Source organism: Dendrobates tinctorius, unplaced genomic scaffold (genome assembly GCF_039654945.1).
Source record: "Dendrobates tinctorius isolate UK_male_01 unplaced genomic scaffold, ASM3965494v1 ptg000196l, whole genome shotgun sequence".
In the NCBI taxonomy this organism is placed as follows: Eukaryota; Metazoa; Chordata; class Amphibia; order Anura; family Dendrobatidae; genus Dendrobates; species Dendrobates tinctorius.
The window spans coordinates 16,838,204-16,854,350 of record NW_027361863.1 but is presented as its reverse complement, the minus strand read 5'-3'; the positions used below and the strand labels follow the sequence as shown (position 1 = coordinate 16,854,350).

General features: G+C 46.2%; 1 protein-coding gene across 1 annotated transcript in view; it reads left to right on the top strand.

Moving 5' to 3' along the window:
* Window positions 1-2,732: 2,732 nt before the first annotated feature.
* MLF2 (myeloid leukemia factor 2) overlaps window positions 2,733-16,147 on the top strand; it is a 28,821-nt gene continuing 15,406 nt past the window's right edge. Inside the window, exon 1 of the mRNA XM_073552959.1 lies at window positions 2,733-2,890. The gene's annotated coding sequence lies outside the window, so the exon portion shown is untranslated. The remainder of the gene's footprint in view (window positions 2,891-16,147) is intronic.

The following is a 16,147-nucleotide window of genomic DNA, read 5'->3' as shown; positions in this document are numbered from 1 at the left end:
CAGGTAAAAAGAAGTTGGCTCAATCTTTGCATTGTGTGCCTGTGTGTGTCACACTAAGCATAGAGAACAGAAAGAGAAGAAAACTGTCTGAGGACTTGAGAGCTAAAATTGTTGAAAATTTTTTTAACAATCTCAAGGTTACAAGTCCATCTCCAGAGATCTTGATGTTCCTTTGGTGCACAACATAATCAAGAAGTTTACAACCCATTGCACTGTAGCTAATCTCCCCGGATGTGGACGGGAGAGAAATATTGATGAAAGGTTGCAACGCAGGATAGTCCGGATGGGGGATAGCAGCCCCAATCAAGGTCCAAAGAAATTCAAGCTGTCCTGCAGGCTCAGGTGCATCAGTGTCAGCGCGAGCTATCCGTCAATACTGGAATTAAATGAAACACTATGGCAGGAGACCCAGGAGGACCCCACTGCCGACACAGAGACATAAAATAGCTAGACTGCAGTTTGCCAGAATGCACATGAGTAAGCCAAAATCCTTCTAAGGGCAGGTTCAGATGGCCGTATAACTCAAGCGACATCGCACTGCACGGACTGGGCCGGCATCTCTTCTGACATGAGCAACACAGCATGATTGATTACTATGCAGCTGTCAAGCTCAGATCAGGAGAGCCAACAGCCAGTACGAGGTTTACCATGCGATTCTCGCAGGAGTTATACGGCCGTCTGACCCTGCCCTAAGAAAGCATTTTTTGGACAGATGAGACCAAGATAGAGCTTTTTGGTAAAGCACATCATTCTACTATTTACTGAAAACGGAGTGTGTCCTGCAAAGAACACAGTACCTACAGTTAAATATGGTGGAGGGTCATATGTTTTGGGGTTGATTTGCTGCCTCTAGCACTGGGTGTTTGACTGTCATCATGAAATTTGAAGATTACCAAAGGATTTTGGGTGACAATGTAGTGTCCAGTGTCAGAAAGCTGGGTTTGCGTCCAGCAGGACAATGACCCCAAACATCGTTCAAGATGCACCAGAAATGGATCGAAACAAAGTGCTGGAGAGTCTGGAGTGGCAGCAAATGGGGAGAGATCTTAAAATTGCTGTTGGGAAAAGGCGCCTTCAAATATGAGAGACCTGGAGCACTTTCTAAGAGGAGTCATCCAAAATTCCAGTTGAGAAGTGTGAGAAGCTTGTTGACGATTATAGGAAGCCACCAATTTTGCCCGGCCCGTTTGGGGGGTTTTGTGTGAAATGAAGTCCAATTTGCCTTTTCGCTGTTTTTTTTTTTTTTTGTGTTGCTACTATACAAACAAGTAAAATAAACATGTGTGTAACAAAATATGGGGAATTGTAATAATTTTCTGGGAGAAATCCTTAATTTTCTGGAACAATTTCTAAGGGGCCGACACTTTCAGCCTTAACTGTGTATACTATACACAATATATTAAAAATTATAATATAAATAAAACATAAAAAAATAAAAACATATACAGTATATTTATATATTTTTTTTTATTTCCTTTTTTTATTTTTACTTTATTTTGTAGTCTACCTTAGAGGACTTGAACTTAATCCTCTGATCGCTCATGCTATTTACTGCAATACACTAAAATATTTTTTTTTTAAGAAATAAAATCTGAAAAATGAATATATATTTTTAGCTTATTTGTTTCTGTTTTTTTAAATATTTTTTATTTTATTTTTTTTAGTCCTTGAACCTTGATCCTCTGATCGCTTGTATTACATAATACAATATTACAGGATTTCAGTCTATAGCGAAAAGGACATTCTGAAATGAAGACCAGTCACCGGCTGCTCTTTACCGGAGGACTTCAGCCGTGACACCCCATCGGCACCCTGTAATTATATTACTGGTGGGGGGGCTGATGGGACTTGGTGCACACCGGCAACCAGTGATTGACAGCAGCGTTTAAAGGTTTACGCAGCGATCGGAGCTCGGCTCCGGTTGCTGTTTTCACAGGCAGATCCACCGGGATAACACAGCTCCACCCGCCCTGTCAGGAAGGAGTTAACGGTAACGGTTCCAAAAATTGACCTTCATCGATCATAAAGTGACCAGTTTTTTTAACCCCTTGGGTTCCTGTTCCCGTGAGCCGGGGTCTCCTCTGCCGCTCATCATGATCACAAGGTGTCAATTTGTCGCCTCTTCTCCTCCCCAAAATAATGCGATATAAAGTGGTCAAAAAGTTGCCTGTACTCCCCAAAAAAGATCCAAAAAAAACAATAGCTCACGCCGCTCAGCGGGCGGAAAAATAAAATAGTTCTGGATCTCACAATACGACGACAAAAAAAAAAAACCCCAAAAAAGTTTCTAAAAACTTAATAGAACTTTTTATAGTAGTAAATGACAAAGAAAACTCTGTCATCTTGGTATCACCGTGTCTGTACTGACCCGCAGGATGATGTCCGCCCGTCATCTGTACCGCGGACAAACTAAACACAAAAACGGTGGAATTTCACCCCGGATTTTTTTTTCCCCCAATACATAGATGGTAGATTAAATTAAAAAAAAAAAAGTTGCCACCAAAGACGGCAGGACAAACTGTGCGAAGTCTACGTCATGCTAAATGGGAGCAAAAAAGGAGGAAAAATAAAATAAAAATGAAAACTAAAGGAATAAAACGTGAGCATGTGGGAGACACCAGCGCGCCTGCGCAGTGCGCCGCTCACGGTGATACGTGCTACTTGCGACACCTGTTGGCTCTTGTCGGTACTGCAGCGGCTCGTTCTTGTCAGGCGGCCACACCCCTCTGGGAAGCGTCACATCTTCCGCGGTGCATGCTGGGGGAAAGACGGAAGTGCCCAGGCTTCTTCTCCGTTATGGAAGAGAAGGCAGTGTGACGTCACTTCCGCTGCGAGGCTGTGTTATTGTTGTGTTCTAGGCTGCACCGAGCCGAATCCGGGACGTTACCAGGTAACCGGGGAGCACGGGGGCGGCGCAGGGGAGTGTGTGGCTGACCGGAGGCTGTGTGTACGTACAGGGAGGGCTGAGAGAGGAGACCAGCAACCTGTGTGTATGGACAGCAGGGAGAAGATGTCACTGACCTGTGGGGGGGGTGTATAGCTATTACACGGCAGGTGACTGACCTATGTCTGTGTTATATATATTATATAGTGGAGGAGATCACAGCCTTATGTGTATACTATATATCTATCTATATATCGTGGAGGGGATCACTGGCTTATATATGTGTGTGTAAAATATATATATATATGTCAAGCCACACCCACTCGTGGCTGAAGAGCGGAGCTGCAGACCGATAGAGCGGGACCGCGGAGGGAGAGGGAGGGACACTGATGGAGAGCGGGACCGCGGAGGGAGAGGGAGGGACACTGATGGAGAGCGGGGCCGCGGAGGGAGAGGGAGGGACACTGATGGAGAGCGGGGCCGCGGAGGGAGAGGGAGGGACACTGATGGAGAGCGGGGCCGCGGAGGGAGAGGGAGGGACACTGATGGAGAGCGGGGCCGCGGAGGGAGAGGGAGGGACACTGATGGAGAGCGGGGCCGCGGAGGGAGAGGGAGGGACACTGATGGAGAGCGGGGCCGCGGAGGGAGAGGGAGGGACACTGATGGAGAGCGGGGCCGCGGAGGGAGAGGGAGGGACACTGATGGAGAGCGGGGCCGCGGAGGGAGAGGGAGGGACACTGATGGAGAGCGGGGCCGCGGAGGGAGAGGGAGGGACACTGATGGAGAGCGGGGCCGCGGAGGGAGAGGGAGGGACACTGATGGAGAGCGGGGCCGCGGAGGGAGAGGGAGGGACACTGATGGAGAGCGGGGCCGCGGAGGGAGAGGGAGGGACACTGATGGAGAGCGGGGCCGCGGAGGGAGAGGGAGGGACACTGATGGAGAGCGGGGCCGCGGAGGGAGAGGGAGGGACACTGATGGAGAGCGGGGCCGCGGAGGGAGAGGGAGGGACACTGATGGAGAGCGGGGCCGCGGAGGGAGAGGGAGGGACACTGATGGAGAGCGGGGCCGCGGAGGGAGAGGGAGGGACACTGATGGAGAGCGGGGCCGCGGAGGGAGAGGGAGGGACACTGATGGAGAGCGGGGCCGCGGAGGGAGAGGGAGGGACACTGATGGAGAGCGGGGCCGCGGAGGGAGAGGGAGGGACACTGATGGAGAGCGGGGCCGCGGAGGGAGAGGGAGGGACACTGATGGAGAGCGGGGCCGCGGAGGGAGAGGGAGGGACACTGATGGAGAGCGGGGCCGCGGAGGGAGAGGGAGGGACACTGATGGAGAGCGGGGCCGCGGAGGGAGAGGGAGGGACACTGATGGAGTGCGGGGCCGCGGAGGGAGAGGGAGGGACACTGATGGAGTGCGGGGCCGCGGAGGGAGAGGGAGAGACACTGATGGAGTGCGGGGCCGCAGAGGGAGGGACACTGATGGAGTGCGGGGCCGCAGAGGGAGGGACACTGATGGAGTGCGGGGCCACGGAGGGAGAGGGAGGGACACTGATGGAGTGCGGGGCCACGGAGGGAGAGGGAGGGACACTGATGGAGTGCGGGGCCACGGAGGGAGAGGGAGGGACACTGATGGAGAGCGTGATGGCGGGTGGAGAGCGGGACCCACAGTTAGTTACTATGCCCGGGCAATGCTTGGCGGGCTCTTCAGTGTGTGTATATATATATATATATATATATCACTGGCCTATGGGCGTGTGTATATATACAGCTCTGGCAAAAATTAAGAGACCACTGCACAGTTTTATAAAAATCAGCCTCTCTACATGTCAGTTGAATTCCAACCAGAGTGCACCTCATTCTACTTAATGTGCTTCTGAATAGGTGATCACCTGAACCAAATCTTAATTAACAAAGGAAAGGATAAAAAAAACCCTGCTGTGGTGTTCACAATCCTCTTGGGGCTTATCTACAGCATTCTGTAATGCTGTAGATAAGCCCCCGATGTAACCTGAAAGAGAAGAAAAACGAGTTATATTATACTCACCCAGGGGGGGCGGTCCGGGTCCGATGGGTGTCACAGTCTGGTCCGATGCCTCCCATCTTCTAACGATGACGTCCTCGTCTTTGCTTCCTGCCACGGCTCCTGTGCAGGCGCACTGCTCTGCCCTGTTGAGGGCAGAGCAGAGTACTGCAGTGCACAGGTGCCCGGAAAGGTTAGAGAGGTCCGGCACTGCAGTACTCTGCTTTGCCCTCAACAGGGCTGGAACCGCGACGGGAAGCAAAGAAGAGGAAGTCATCGTTAGATGGGAGGCGCCGGACCGGGCCTGCGACACCCATCGGACCCAGACCGCCCCTGGGTGAGTATAATATAACTCGATTTTCTTCTCTTTCAGGTTACATCGGGGGCTTATCTACAGCATTACAGAATGCTGGAGATAAGCCCCTGATGGCGGTGCTGGCAGCTGATAGTCGAAAAAATAGGTGACAGATTCCCTTTAATCTTTGCGAAGGACGTATGAATCAAGTCGCATACAAGGTTATCCTGGAAAAACAGTTGATTCCTTCTGCTCAGGCAATATTCCCCAACTCTGAGGACTGGGTTTTCTAGCAGGGCAATACGCCATGCCACACAATTAGGTCAATCAATGTGTGGATGAAGGACCACCACATCAAATCCCTGTCATGGCCAGCCCAATCTCCAAACCTGAACCCCACTGAAAGCCTCTGGAATGTAATCAAGAGGAAGATGGATACTCACAAGCCATCAAACAAAGAAGAACTGCTGACGTGTGTACCAGGAGTGGCAGGAGGTCACCCAAAAGCAGTGTGAAAGACTGGTGGAAAGCAGCCAAGACGCATGAAACCTGTGATTAAAAATCATGGTTATTCCACGAAATATTGATTTCTGAACTCTTCCTGAGTTAAAACAATAGTATTGCTGTTTCTAAATGATTATGAACTTGTTTTCTTAGCATTATTTGCGGTCTGCAAGCACTGCATTTTTTTTTTTTTGTTATTTGGAACATTTTTCATTTTCTGAAAATACAAAATGTATTGCTTGGAAATTCGGAGACATGTCAGTAGTATATTGAATAAAAGAGCAATTTACATTTTTCTCAAAAAATATACCTATAAAGAGAAAAATCAGACAAACTGAATTTTTTTCGGTTGCCTCTTTATTTTTACAGAGCTGTATATTCTTCCTTCTCACCCCCCCTCCAATGCGGGTAGTCTTTGTCCTTTGGTCCTTTACCAGAGGCCTGGGAGTTTGAGGGTTCTGCGCACGATCTTAGTTGTTCCCAGCATTGTGCTTTTCTGGACAGAGAGCTCAGATGTTGCTCCTGGGTCTGTTGTAGCCATTTTCTCTACCCCTAAGGTCACTGCTCCAAGTGCTCCTATCACCACTGGAATCACTGTTGCCTTCACCTTCCACATCTTCTCCAGTTCTTCTTTGAGGTCCTGGTATTTCTCCAGCTTCTCATATTCCTTCTTTCTAATGTTGCTGTCACTTGGCACTGCCACATCTATTATCATTGCTGTCTTCTGATCCTTGTCTACTATGACAATGTCTGGTTAGCCAACACCTGCTTATCCGTCTGGATCTTGAAGTCCCACAGGATTTTAGCCCTTTCATTCTCCACCACTTTCTCTGGGGTCTCCCACTTAGACTTAGGGGTTCTCAGCCCATATGCTGTACAGATGTTCCTGTATACTATTCCCGCTACTTGGCTGTGGCATTCCGTATACGCTGTACCTGCTTACATTTTGCATTCTGCCGCTATGTGTTGGACTGTTTCTGAGGTTCATCCTTGATGGTGGCTTTGATGCTTATCAAGCCTCGCCCACCCTCCTTTCTGTTGGTATACAATCTTTGGGTGCTAGACTTAGGGTGGAGACCTCCATGCATTGAGGAGCTTTCGTGTCTTCACATCTGCAGCTTCCATCTCTTCTTTTGGCCAGCACACTATGCCAGCAGGGTCTCTGATAACTGGCAGGGCATATGTATTCATGGCACGGATTTTATTCTTCCCACTGAGCTGGCTCTTCAGGACCTGTCTTACCCTTTGATGGTATTTGGATGTTGCTGCTTTCCTCGCCTCCTCATCATGGTTACCGTATCCCTGCAGGATGCCGAGGTACTTGTAGCATGTCTGCACATCTGCTATATGCCCTGCTGGTAATTCCACTCCATCAGTCTTGACTACCTTGCCTCTCTTTATTATCAACCGGCCACACTTCTCCAGTCCAAGGACATCCCGATGTCTTCACTGTAGATCCTTGTCAGGTGAATCAGTGAATTGATGTCTCGTTCGTTTTTCGCATACAGCTTGATGTCGTCCACGTAGAGGAGGTGGCTGATGGTGCTTCCACTCTTGAACTTGTATCCATAGCCAGACTCTGTAATTATCTGACTGAGGGGGTTCAAGCCTATGCAGAACAGCAATGGGGACAGTACATCACCTTGGTATATGCCACATTTGATGGTCACTTGTGCTAGTTGTCTTGTTGACTTCCAATGTTCTCCATATCCTCATTTGAGCTTCTGAGGAAGGTTCTTAATTTCCTGTTGACGTTGTAGAGAGCCAAGCATTCACAGATCCATATGTATGGCATTGAGTCATAGTCTTTCCTGTAGTCAATCCAGGCTGTGCGGAGATTGGTCTGTCTGGATATTGAGTTAACCGGCACTCATCGGTTAACAGAACAGTTTGGAAGTCAGTCTTCATGTCTCGTTTGGCCACTGGAGCCGTTTCTGCTTGTGTGCAGTGGATAGAGGTGGTCGGCAGGATGGCTTACGCACAGTTGCAAACCTCTGAAGGACCCTGCATCTTGTTGTTCGGGGGACGTTGGAGGCACCAGCAGCTTCAAAAACTTGTCTGCTGCTATGACAAGACATTTTTGCAGCTGCTCTTTTAACCTGACGCAATTGCCTGTTGCAAAGAGTCCTCAATTTTTCCTTATCAGCACGCACACGTGTGTGCTGGGAATCAGCTACATACTTCTTGATTGTGCGATGATCACGATGAAGTGTCTTGGCAATGTTGATTGTAGTCATGCCTTGACCTAAATACTCCACAATTTGTTGCTTCTCAGCAGCCGACACATCCTTTTTCTTTCCCATTTTGGCAAAAAATGTAGGCTGCTTAATAATGTGGAACAGCCTTAAGTAGTCTTGCCTTTATTTGGACACACCTGCCAAACTAATTTGCACAGGTATCTGCAATTGCTTTCAGTGATATAAAGAGCCCGGACACACATCACCATCAATGAGTTTAAATGACAAACAAAAAAACTCTAACCTTATCACTCCTAAACTCTTTTTGCATAATAATTTGGCTTGACAAAGACGGGCCACCTGAGGATCAGTAAAGTATCCACTGTTTTCACATTTAATTTGAGTGCTGCCTATTTTTTTTTCCTTTTGTTAATTTGGCTGTTTGGACATTGCTGAATAGGTTTTGCACCTACTATATTATTTTGTTAGTGCTGCCCTTTTTTCTTGAGAGAGAGAGAGAGATAGATAGATAGAGATATATATATAATGTCACTGGATAGCAGTGGGGATCCCTGGCATATATACAGTTGTGTGAAAGTGTTTGCCCCCTTCCTGATTTTGTCACATTTAAATGTTTCACATCAACATCCAAATTTAAATATTAGACAAAGATAACACAAGTAATCACAAAATGCAGTTTATAAATAACCTTTTTCCCTTTATTAAGGGAAAAAGAAATCCAAATCTACAGGCCCTCTTGTGAAAAGTGATTGCCCCACCCACTTGAAAATATACCGTATTTTTCAAACTGTAAAACTCACTTTTTTCCCCAAAACAACATTGTGAGGAAAATGCGGGGTGCGTCTTATAGTGCAAACGCAGGCTTACCGGGGGGGTTGCGGCAGAGGTGTGGCAATGGTGAGACGTGGTGGGCAGTACGGCGTGCACCTGAGCAGGGTCCATTCCTCAGGTGAGGTGACGCCGCGGTCCTGTGTCCACGGAGAGCAGAGCCGGTTGAATCACGGGTTTCTCGGTGGCGGCAGCAGCCAGCTTCCTGAGGCCGCGCGTGCGCAGATTGAGTTCTCTGCTTCCCTGGGCTTCAGGAAAATGGCTGTGCGTGCGCAGATGGAGATCGCGGCGGCCGTTTTCCTGAAGCCTAGTGCGCAGATTGAGATCTCGGCTTCAGGAAAATGGCCGCCGTGATCTCCATCTGCGCACGCGCTGCCTCCCGCGGCCATTTTCGGGAAGCAGAGAACTCAATCTGCGCACGTGCAGCCTCAGGAAGATGGCTGCCAACACAGAGAAACCCGTGATTAACCAGGCTCTGCTCGCCTTGGACACCGGGCACTTCGTACCACCCACCGCGCCTCAGCATCGCCGCGCCTCAGCATCGCCACACCTCTGCCGCCTCCACACCACTGCCACAACCCCCCGTGGACACCAGGACGCAGCGTCACCACATTTATGGCATCCAAAGGAAGGGACCCTGCTAAGGTGCACTCCCCACCGCCTACACCGAACATCAACATCGCCACACCGCCGACATCAGACCTGGGGACTGCAGCATTGCCCCACTTCTCTTATCCTGAGGAAGGGACCATGCCTCCTGTGACCCTGCTGTACCACCTCCAGCCTTCTGGTAAGATACCTTAAATTCGGACAATGAGACGGACCCGCATCTTATAAAAATCTTTTTTTCTGCTATTTTGCACCCCAAAATTTGGGGTGCGTCTTATAGTCCGAAAAATACAGTAAATTATCCGTGGTTAATCACATCTTTGGGAAGCTGACTTCAAATTCCCCAGCCACAACCAGGGCTGATTGAGAACAGGTGTGGCAGTAATCGAGAAATCACTTAAAAAGGACCTGCATGACAGAAGGAAGTAGACCAAAAGACCCTCAAAAGCTAGACATGCTGCAATCCAAAGAAATTCTGGAGCAAATGAGAAACAAAGTATTTGAGATCTATCAGTCCGGAAAGGTTATAAAGCCATTTCTCAAGCTTAAGGACTCCAACGAACCACGGCGAGAGCCATAATCCACAAATGGCGAAAACTTGGAACAGTGATGAACCAAAATTGTCCCAAGGGCGTGGCGATGACTAAACCAAGAGATCACAAAAAAAACCCACAACAACATCCAAAGACCGGCAGGGCTCTCTTGCCAAAGTTAAGGTCAGAGTTCATGAGTCCACCATAAGAAAGAGACTGGGCAAAAATGTCCTGCATGGCAGAGTTCCAAGACGAAAACCACTGCTGATCAATATGAACATAAAGGCTCATCTCAGTTTTGTCAGAAAACATCTTGATTATCCCCAAGACTTTTGGGAGAATACTCTGTGGACTGTTGAGATAAAAGTTGGACTTTTTGGAAGGTGTATGTCCCACTATGTCTGGCATAGAAGTAACACAACATTTTAGGCAAGGAACATCAAACCCACAGTAAAATGTTGTGGTAGTGTGATGATCTGGGGTTTTGTGGCTTCAGAACCTGGAAGACTTGCTCTGGTAAATGGAACCATGAATTCTGCTGTCTACCAAAAATCCTGAAGGAGAATGTCCGGCCATCTGTTCGTGACCTTAAGCTGAAAGGCACTTGGTTATTGCAGTAGGACAATGATCACACACCAGCAAGTCCATCTCTGAATTGCTTAAGAAAAACAAAATGAAGACTTTGGAGTGACCTAGTCAAAGTCCTCACCTTAATCCAAGTGAGATGCTGTGGCATGACCTTAAAAAGGCGGTTCATGCTTGGAAACCCTCCATGGCGGCTAAATTAGAACAATTCTGCAAAGAGTGGCCAAATTTCCTCCAGAACGTTGTAAAAGACTCATTGCCAGTTATCACAAACGCGTGATTGCAGTTGTTGTTGCTAAGGGCGGCCCAAACAGTTATTAGGTTTAGGGGGCAATGAATTCTTCACACAGGACCCTGTAGGTTTGGATTTCTTTTTCCCTTAATAATAAAGACCTTCATTTATAAACTGCATTTTGTGTTGTCTTTGTTTAATATTTATATTTGATCGGTGATCTGAAACATTTAAGTGTGGCAAACAAAAGAATAGGAAATCAGGAAGGGGGAAAACACTTTTTTTTATACAACTTAATATTCACATAGGCCAGTGATCCACTCTACTAATTATAATAGATCTATACATCTGTCTATTATAATTAGTAAAGGGGATCACAGGTATATGTGTGTGTGTGTGTATATATATATATATATATATATATATATATATATATATATATATATATAATATATATGTCTAATTTTTATAGTAGGTACACTTAAACAATGAGGGAGTCTAAAAAAAATCCAGAAAATCACATTGTATGATTTTCACATAATTAATTTGCATTTTGTTGCATGAAATAAGTATTTGATGCAACAGTAAAACAGAGCTTAATATTTGGTCCAGAAACCTTTGTTTGCAATTACAGTGGTCAGACGTTTCCTGTAGATCTTGGCCAAGTTTGCACACACTGCAGCAGGGATTTTGGCCCACTCCTCCATACAGATCTTCAGATCTTTCTGGTTTCGGGCTGTCGCTGGACAGCATTGAGTTTTAGCTTTCTCCAAAGATTTTCACAGTTGGATCGTTGTTCTTGGGGTTGTACTCATCCTTCCTCCTCCAAACACTTCAAGTGGAGTCAATACCAAAAAGTTCCATTTTGGTCTCATCTGACCACATGATCTTCTCCCATGCCTCCTCTGGATCATCCAGATGGTCATTGGTGAACTTCAAACGGACCTAGACATGTGCGGGCGTGAGCAGGGGGACCTAGCATGCCCTGTAGGATTCTAATCTATGACGGAGTAGTAGGGTGCTAATGTTTGAGACTGTGGTCCCAGCTTTTTTCAGGTCATTGACCAGGTCCTCCCGTGTAGTTTTGGGCAGATTCCTGAACTTTCTGTGAATCATCCTTGCCCCACGAGGTGAGATTTTGCATGGAGCCCCAGACCCAGGAAGACTGACAGTCATCTTGTGTTTCTTCTATTTTCTATTAATTGTGCCAACAGTTGTTGTCTTCTCGCCAAGCTGCTTGCTTATTGTCCTGTAGCCCATCCCAGCCTTGTGCAGGTCTACAATTTTGCCCATGGTGTCCTTAGACAGCTCTTTGGTCTTTGCCATGGTGGAGAGGTTGAAGTGTGATTGATTGTGAGGACAGGTGTCTTTTATGCAGGTAACAAGATCAAGCAGGTGCAATTAATACAGGTAACGAGTGCAGAGTAGGAGGCTTCTTAGGCCGGGATCACACAGGCGACGAATACGGCCGAGTCTCGCATGTTAATACCCGGCACTGCCGCCGACACTCGGGAATGGAGCGTGCGCCTCCATGTATTTCTATGTAGCCAGATATTAAGATACGTGACTCTTCCATATTCCTCGCATGTGTGATCCCGGCCTTACAGAAAAACTAACAGGTCTGTGAGAGCCAGAATCCTTGTTGATTGGTCGGTGATCAAATACTTAATTTGCATTTTATTGCATGAAATATTATGTAAATATTATGTAAAAATCATACAATGTGATTTTCTGGTTTTTATTTTTAGATTCTGTCTTTCACAGTTGAAGTCAACGTATGATAAAATTTCCCCACTGTACTTACAGCGAACATAGAAAAATTCAGAAAACATACCAAAGGAAAATGGCCTCACCAAAACCTTGTGAAATGACACATTCACTAGCAGGATGCAGCAGGCCCCAACTGATAAAGGCAGGGGCAGCATCGGTGCAAGCTACTGCTAAAAACAGCCACCCACCCACCTGGGTAATTATGGAGGGGTTGGCTGCCTTGTAGAAAAAATGCACACAAATAGGGCTTGCATAGAACGCCAGTCACACAGGTAAGTGTGATGCCAAGTGGCTGGCTCACGCCCATAGCATTAGCAGGCGGGCCACAATAACAGGCCGCAAAAAAAGCGGCAAGGAGGCTTAATGAGCTATTGGTTAATATTTTGGCCAAAATAGATAAGCTCGCAACCCACGCCAAGGGTCCTCATGCTTGCGATTCCTAACACTATTTTCACTAACAGCGAACAGAGAAAAATACACCTTTATGTTGGCTTGGTGTACTGGGTCGTCTGTCGCTGTGTGGTGCATAGATAGTGCTGGACAGCCCGCCTGCTAATACTATGGGCTGTCTATAGGCTGTTATCCAGACACTTTGTATCTCACCTACCTGTGTGACTGGCGTTCTATGCAAGCCCTATTAGTGTGCAATTTTTTTTCTACAAGGCAGCCAACCCCTCCATAATTACCCAGGTGAGTGGGTGGCTGTTTTTATCAGTAGTTTGCACCTGTGCTGCCCCTGCCTTTATCAGTGGGGGCCTGCTGCATCCCGCTATGTGTGCATTTGTCAAGGTTTTGGTGAGGCTCTTTTCTGACATGTTCCGGCTTTGATGTGGGCTCACCGGAGCCCACATCAAAGCGGGGGATACTGCCATCGGCTTACTATTACGCCCCATGTCAGTAAGGGGTTAAATTCACCTGAAAAGGTTTGAGTGCATTTTAGCTTCATCCTGAGGAGCATTGCACGGCATATAAGCCTCCTTACATTGGCATGACAACTGACAAGGCCGGTATGTCAATCTCCACAAGGAGAAACGTTACGCCTTAGACCTCCGGATCATCCTGAAAATTTGCCCAAAAGCCAAATATCCCTACCTTTTTTTTTTTGAGTAGTATATAAAGAACGCGGGAGATTGTATTCACATGCAGTACACATGTGGCAGCTTCCCGGATCAATTCTATTCTTGTCTTTTTATCAATTTTTAAGGGACGTCCTGTTCTTGGTAAGTTGGTAATGTCACTGTTGTGCCAAATTTCAGCCAATTCTTGATGACATCTTCACAGTGTCCTTAGTAGATTTAAACCTTCATAGATTTTTTGTGATACCTTTCTCCTGACTGATGACTTTTCACAATGAGATCCCTTTGCTGTGTTAGCTGTTTACAGTCCTTGTCTTTTTCTGTAAAATGCAGCTGAGAAAATGTCAGGAAACTCCTCCTAGAACAGCGTCACTTTCTCTGGAGTTCATCATTATCCATGTAAATGACGACAGCCGAGCACTGACTACTATGTAGCATGAGGGAAATTGTGATTGGCGAATTCTGAACACAACATTATGCAACCATATTATTTTAGTTCTATATTTTTCATTTTCCACCCAAAATCATTTGTTTCTCAAAGGATTTACACAGATTATGGGCGACATTTAAAGTGGAAAAAGTTCCGATATGATTCTTCATTGTCGGATATACATAATTTTTTTTTTTACATGACAAAAACTTTGCATTTTGACAGGGGTGTGTAAACTTTTTTTTTTTTATTTTTTTTTTTTTTTATATCCACTGTATATATAATAGCAAAGAGGAGGAGATCACTGACGAGGAAAAATCCAGCGTAGAAGCAGGTAAATAAAATGTCCAATTTTACTAAAGAAATAACGTCCATAGTAAGTGTGTGGTTCTGGTCACAGTGGATACAACCGACATGTGAGTAAGGCTCATCGGAGCTGAAACGCGTCGGTTGTATCCACTATGACCAGAACCGCGCTTACCATGTTTTTATGGATGAGATTTATTTCTTTAATAAAATTGGACGTTTTATTTACCTGCTTCTACGCTGGATTTTTTTCCTCCATGTTTTTACAGTCATGGCCAAAAGTTTAGAGAATGACACAAATATTATATTTTCACATGATCTGCTGGCCTCTGGTTTTTGTGTGTTTGTCAGATGTTTTTATCACATACAGAAATATAATTGCAATCATATTATGAGTAACAAAAAGTTATATTGACAGAATGAGTTAATGCAGCAAGTCAATATTTGCAGTGTTGACCCTTCTTCTTCAGGACCTCAGCAATTCTCCCTGGCATGCTCTCAATCAACTTCTGGATCAAATCCTGACTGATAGCAGTCCATTCTTGCAAAATCAATGCTTTTATTTTGTCTGAATTTGAAGGTTTTTGTTTGTCCACCCGTCTCTTGATGATTGACCACAAGTTCTCAATGGGATTAAGATCTGGGGAGTTTCCAGGCCATGGTCCCAAAATATCTATGTTTTGTTCCCTGAGCCATTTAGTTATCACCTTTGCTTTATGGCAAGGTGCTCCATCATGTTGAAAAAGGCATTGTTGATCGCCAAACTGCTCTTGGACGGTTGGGAGAAGTTGCTCTTGGAGGACATTCTGGTACCATTCTTTATTCATGGCGGTGTTTTTAGGCAAGACTGAGAGAGAGCCCATTCCCTTGGCTGAGAAGCCACCCCACACATGAATGGTTTCAGGATGCTTGACAGTTGGCATGAGACAAGACTGGTGGTAGCGCTCACCTGGTCTTCTCCGAATAAGCCGTTTTCCAGATGTCCCAAACAATTGAAAAGGGGATTCATCAGAGAAAATGACTTTACCCCAGTCCTCAGCAGTCCACTCCCTGTACCTCATGCAGAATATCAGTCTGTCCATGATGTTTTTTCTGGAGAGAAGTGGCTTCTTTGCTGCCCTCCTTGAGACCAGGCCTTGCTCCAAGAGTCTCCGCCTCACAGTGCGTGCAGATGCGCTCACACCTGCCTGCTGCCATTCCTGAGCAAGCTCTGCACTGCTGGTAGCCCGATCCCGCAGCTGAAACACTTTTAAGAGACGGTCCTGGCGCTTGCTGGTCTTTCTTGGGCGCCCTGGAGCCTTTTTGGCAACAAGGGAACCTCTCTCCTTGAAGTTCTTGATGATGTGATAGATTGTTGACTGAGGTGCAATCTTTCTTGCTGCGATACTCTTCCCTGTTAGGCCATTTTTGTGCAGTGCAATGATGACTGCACGTGTTTCTTTAGAGATAACCATGGTTAACAGAAGAGAAACAATGATGCCAAGCACCAGCCTCCTTTTAAAGTGTCCAGTGGTGTCATTCTTACTTAATCATGACTGATCTCCAACCCTGTCCTCATCAACACCCACACCTGTGTTAACGGAGCAATCACTGAAACGATGTTAGCTGGCCCTTTTAAGGCAGGGCTGCAATGATGTTGAAATGTGTTTTGGGGGATAAAGTTAATTTTCTAGGCAAATATTGACTTTGCAAGTAATTGCTGTTAAGCTGATCACTCTTTATAACATTTTGGAGTATATGCAAATTGCCATTAGAAAAAATGAAGCAGTAGACTTTGTAAAAATTAATATTTGTGTCATTCTCTTAACTTTTGGCCATGACTGTACATAAAACAGATCAGAAGATGAACATTGGACACTTGTTTAGGGGAAAAAAAAAAAA